Raw genomic sequence first — 5,500 nt, 5'->3', positions numbered from 1 at the left:
ATATATTTAACTCAGAAATACAATTCTTAATTGATATATTGTTTTAAACAGATAATAAACGTATTTTTCCCACAAGAACATTAAGAGAAATGTATGTATATGCTTTAAAATATGACTTAGGCTGCACAGTGTCTTTTTGTACAGCTGCAGCAGGAAGCAGGCTGTTCTCAAGGTGCACATGTTTTGAAAACGACTTTTTCACAGTTCAGATCTACAGCTCAGGACCATCTTCACTGTCTTTTTCATACATTTGCTTTCCATTAAGCAGTAACTGCTTTTCATTGCACTGTCAGAGTATAGATACACCCGGACACATGCATGATTATGATTTTTAATTTAAGATTTGTTAACTTTTAAAATAATGTCAAACAACTGTTCAATTTGAATGAATGCCAATGAAACCCTCTGGCCACCAGTGTGTTACAGAGACACATATTAATGATCAAAATAATAAATGTGTGACAATGTGAACTGGGGAGAACAGGACTATATCACAGAAAGAAAATGTACAAACAGCTAAAAAACTGTTTTGTATGGATACAATCTTTAGGTTTTGGTAGTCAGCTGCTCTAGAGGAGACCAATACGGGAGTGACTCAGTCCTGCTCCAGCTACGGACTAACTATGGATAGTACTGTACTAAGGGGAATAAAATGTGCCAAATCACGATGTATTGACTACTTTTGTTACTGAACTACTCATAACTCGATTCATAACCACTCATCGTCTTGTTTTACATATCAAACAGTTGCGTTTTTGTTTTTGACAATGACAACATGTAATGTATTAATAATGCTCTGGTGCACACTGGTGAAATTGACACCACAGCTAACAAAAAACATATTTATAATGAGAACCAGTGTACAAAGTGTCGGTTGTAATCTTTTATTAAATACTATGAAATAACTGAGAATATATTGAAATCTGTACAGGAATTATTACCCATCTGAAGTTGTAATGCAATATTATATTAATAATATGGAGTTATGATACAATTGCGCTGTATGTAGCCTATAGCCGACTTCGTATGTAGTATGTTGTTGGTATATTAGACTCGGGCCGCAGCTCTGCGCAGGGCGCTGCTGTATTGAGCGCCGTTTGTGCCAAAAGTGTTCGTCCGTCAATTTGGTAGTTCACTGGGAAATTAATTCGGAAATTCATCAATTTGGCCATACAGTAGTACATTCATCCAGGACACTTTATCAACTTTGTAATTAATTAATGTGTCTATTCATTAATATGGAAGTGGCTGGAAGTGACAAGGTTATCATGTCCTATTTTTCTGTAATTTAATGTATGTCTGGCTGGAATGTTTAAATATCTTTAAAAAAAAGTTACTTTTTATTCAGCCATTAATAGATTTTTTTCTTTTTGCATTTGAAAAACTTTTTTGCAGTCTTAATACTTTGTTTACACCTTCACAACCCCACTCTTTCAGAATGTCCTCTTTTTGAAAGTTCAGTTATGGTAACCCTAGACAAGCTGACTGCACCATCTGCAGTCATTGAAATGATCCCTGATTATTTTATTTTTTTCCAAACTAGACTGCATTTGCAATAAACAAGATACAAGAACGCTTTGATTTGTTTGTGTGACTGTATGTCATGCTTTCATTTTTTTCTCGTCTCATTTAGACATATCCACCCCCGCTGGTATAGCAGTCTATAAACAGCAGTTCCAGATGAACTCAACTTGTGAGCTGCTGCTGCTGCTGTGCGAGATTTCTTTGTCAAAAGGTTAAACCTCTCCATGCAGCAGATTCAATAACTACCCTTTGTGAAATGTGGTGACAAGGACTCCTGGGTCAGTTCTTCACTCTGATTTGAGATGTTAGGTGGTGTCCACTGAGAAAGCCCGTCTGACCCCGCTCAATGTCCACAGGTATCTGTGCCTCCACAGATAACAGCATGATTGGGTTATTGACAAACCTTATGCTTAGCATGCACCAGCATTGAGGAATCTTTCTTTCAGTGTTATTAAAGGTTGAGATAAAATAGCTGTGCTTTGGTGTTATTGTTTTGCAGTCAGTTGAAACCTGTGACAGGAAGAGCCAAACGTGTGACAGACTGGTGTTACAGCTTCGTTGAGGTTGGTGGTGGGTGGATTGCTAGAAAAGTCCTATGGTGGCAATTTAACTTTCATATCCAATACTGCAAGTGCCAATCAGGCCGAATGTGCGACCCCTACACACTGCCTCTCTCATAAGATACAAGATTATCCTGGTTTATTAATGCTGATTTTCCTGCTGTTGGGGACTGTACAAAAACTACAGTGTGGCCGAGACAGCGGTAGGTGAGGGTCAATGTCTCTGAATGCGTGCTGGTATTGGGAGCCAGTGGAGGGAGCGGAGCAGTGGAGTAGCGTGTGAATCGGGCAGAGAGACACCAGACGAGCCGCAGAGTTCTGGATGAGCTGGAGCGGCGGGTAGTGAATGCAGGCAGGCCGGCCAGGAGGGAGTCGCAGTAGTCCAGGCGGGAGAGGACCAGTGACTGGACGAGCAGCTGAGTCGAGTAGTCAGTGAGGGAGGGACGGACTCGGTGTATGTTGCTCAGGAGGAATCTGCAGGTGTGTTTAGTCAAACAGTAGAACTACACAAATTCACAGTAAAACTAATGACAGATACACAAACATAAATCCCAACAATGACCGCAACGGAGCTGCAATGTTTCACTATTCGTTTTAAAAACAATTATTTAATGATTGCCTAATACTATTATAAGTAATAGTCCAATAATGTTATCACAGTGTTGGAGCCCAAAAAATTACAAAAATACTGTCTGAATACTGAAAAAAAAGTACCATTTAAAGGGCTATGAGCATCTCAATTAGCTATTGACAGAAAGAGCTTTTCCCACATACGCTTTTTATTTTTCATGATATTTAATAATACGACAATGACGATAATGCAACCGTTTCGGATTACAAAAAGTGCTCATAATCTGACTTCCTGGTTGTGTGTGTGTGTGGGTGGGGGGAACCAGATGCTTCCTTTGATGTACACAGAGAAGTCCGGTCCCACAGTCATCATTAACAACTGTCAATCAAGCACTATGATGTGACCTCTCCAGCCTCCTTTGGATACACAATTAAGTCCACAAACAGACTCTAACAAACAGCAGCTTTTATTTTTATCCACTGTGTGGTCCTTTTATCACAGAGAGGATTTTTTAACAGATCTTGTTCACTTTTGTTAGCCTGATCAAATTTGCTAGGTCTGTATACATGCTATTATTTCTAATGCTAGTATTAACATAAAACATTATACAGTTAATACAAAACACTTACCGGTTATTCAGAACAAAGATGAGACTTAGCTACTTTGTTGACTGTCATTGTTAAGTATGTGTTACTATAGGGAAATGTGTTCATCTTTCTGTTATCACAGATCAGCATAACTTTACCTAACATTTACTGATTCTAGGATACAGATGTTGAATTTACAGTAACAATTGCACTAGACAGTAAAGGAGATACCAGTATTTACAGTAGTACAAATAATCTGGTTTACCTGAACGTACTGGGAGAACACCTGAGCACAGCCTCTCTACAGCGCAGCGTCAGACAGGATAGGGAAGTCTTCATGATGAATATATTTCTCAAACTGTGCATGAAGTTGAGAACTCTTATACTGTTGGATTTGATCTGATTCCCATCTCTCCTCCTAGATGTAAAAGGACTGAGAGCCGACGTGCAGTACCTTAAACTTTTCTACAGTCTCATCAGGTAAATGCACAGCAATTCACATTCAAACTTTACTTTGTTTTATTTAATGCATGTCTTAAACATGCATTTAACATGAATCAAACAATTATTATATGTGGAATTAACTTTAAATTAAAAGCACTACTTTGTAGAATCACAGTAAAAAAACTGGAAAGTATTGAATAACACCGTTATTTTACAGTAAAACACCGTAAAGTTTGAATGTGAATTGCTGTGCATTTACCTGATGAGGCTGTAGAGAAGTTTAAGGTACTGCACCTCGGCTGCCAGTCTTTCTACCATAAATTAACAGTGATTTTTTTACAGTGTAACTTTGTATGTATTAATTTCTATTACTCCCAGAATAACCGTGTATATGTATATCTCTGCCCCAGAGCAGATCTGTGTGTCTTCCCAGATACATTCATTGTTATCTTATTGATCAAGCTGTTAGCAAAACACTAATAATTATACACTCACCTGAAGAATTATTAGGAACACCATATTAATACTATGTTTGACCCCCTTTCGCCTTAATTAATTAACTGCCTTAATTCTACGTGGCATTGATTCAACAAGGTGCTGAAAGCAGTCTTTAGAAATGTTGGCCCATATTGATAGGATAGCATCTTGCAGTTGATGGAGATTTGTGGGATGCACATCCAGGGCACGAAGCTCCCGTTCCACCACATCCCAAAGATGCTCTATTGGGTTGAGATCTGGTGACTGTGGGGGCCAGTTTAGTACAGTGAACTCATTGTCATGTTCAAGAAACCAATTTGAAATGATTCGACCTTTGTGACATGGTGCATTATCCTGCTGGAAGTAGCCATCAGAGGATGGGTACATGGCGGTCATAAAGGGATGGACGTGGTCAGAAACAATGCTCAGGTAGGCCGTGGCATTTAAACGATGCCCAATTGGCACTAAGGGGCTTAAAGTGTGCCAAGAAAACATCCCCCACACCATTACACCACCACCACCAGCCTGCACAGTGGTAACAAGGCATGATGGATCCATGTTCTCATTCTGTTTACGCCAAATTCTGACTCTACCATCTGAATGTCTCAACAGAAATCGAGACTCATCAGACCAGGCAACATTTTTCCAGTCTTCAACTGTCCAATTTTGGTGAGCTTGTGCAAATTGTAGCCTCTTTTATTCCTATTTGTAGTGGAGATGAGTGGTACCCGGTGGGGTCTTCTGCTGTTGTAGCCCATCCGCCTCAAGGTTGTACGTGTTGTGGCTTCACAAATGCTTTGCTGAATACCTCGGTTGTAACGAGTGGTTATTTCAGTCAAAGTTGCTCTTCTATCAGCTTGAATCAGTCGGCCCATTCTCCTCTGACCTCTAGCATCAACAAGGCATTTTCGCCCACAGGACTGCCGCATACTGGATGTTTTTCCCTTTTCACACCATTCTTTGTAAACCCTAGAAATGGTTGTGCGTGAAAATCCCAGTAACTGAGCAGATTGTGAAATACTCAGACCGGCCCGTCTGGCACCAACAACCATGCCACGCTCAAAATTGCTTAAATCACCTTTCTTTCCCTTTCAGACATTCAGTTTGGAGTTCAGGAGATTGTCTTGACCAGGACCACACCCCTAAATGCATTGAAGCAACTGCCATGTGATTGGTTGGTTAGATAATTGCATTCATGAGAAATTGAACAGGTGTTCCTAATAATCCTTTAGGTGAGTGTATGTGAAGATGCTGTGAAGGTCGGCGGATTGACGGATTATTCCCTTGTTTTATCTTTTATCTTATTTTTTACTTTGCAGTCATGTCTTATAGTGTGT

Source organism: Amia ocellicauda, chromosome 21, assembly GCF_036373705.1.
Source record: "Amia ocellicauda isolate fAmiCal2 chromosome 21, fAmiCal2.hap1, whole genome shotgun sequence".
Lineage (NCBI taxonomy): Eukaryota > Metazoa > Chordata > Actinopteri > Amiiformes > Amiidae > Amia > Amia ocellicauda.
Note: the sequence above shows the minus strand (reverse complement) of the source record.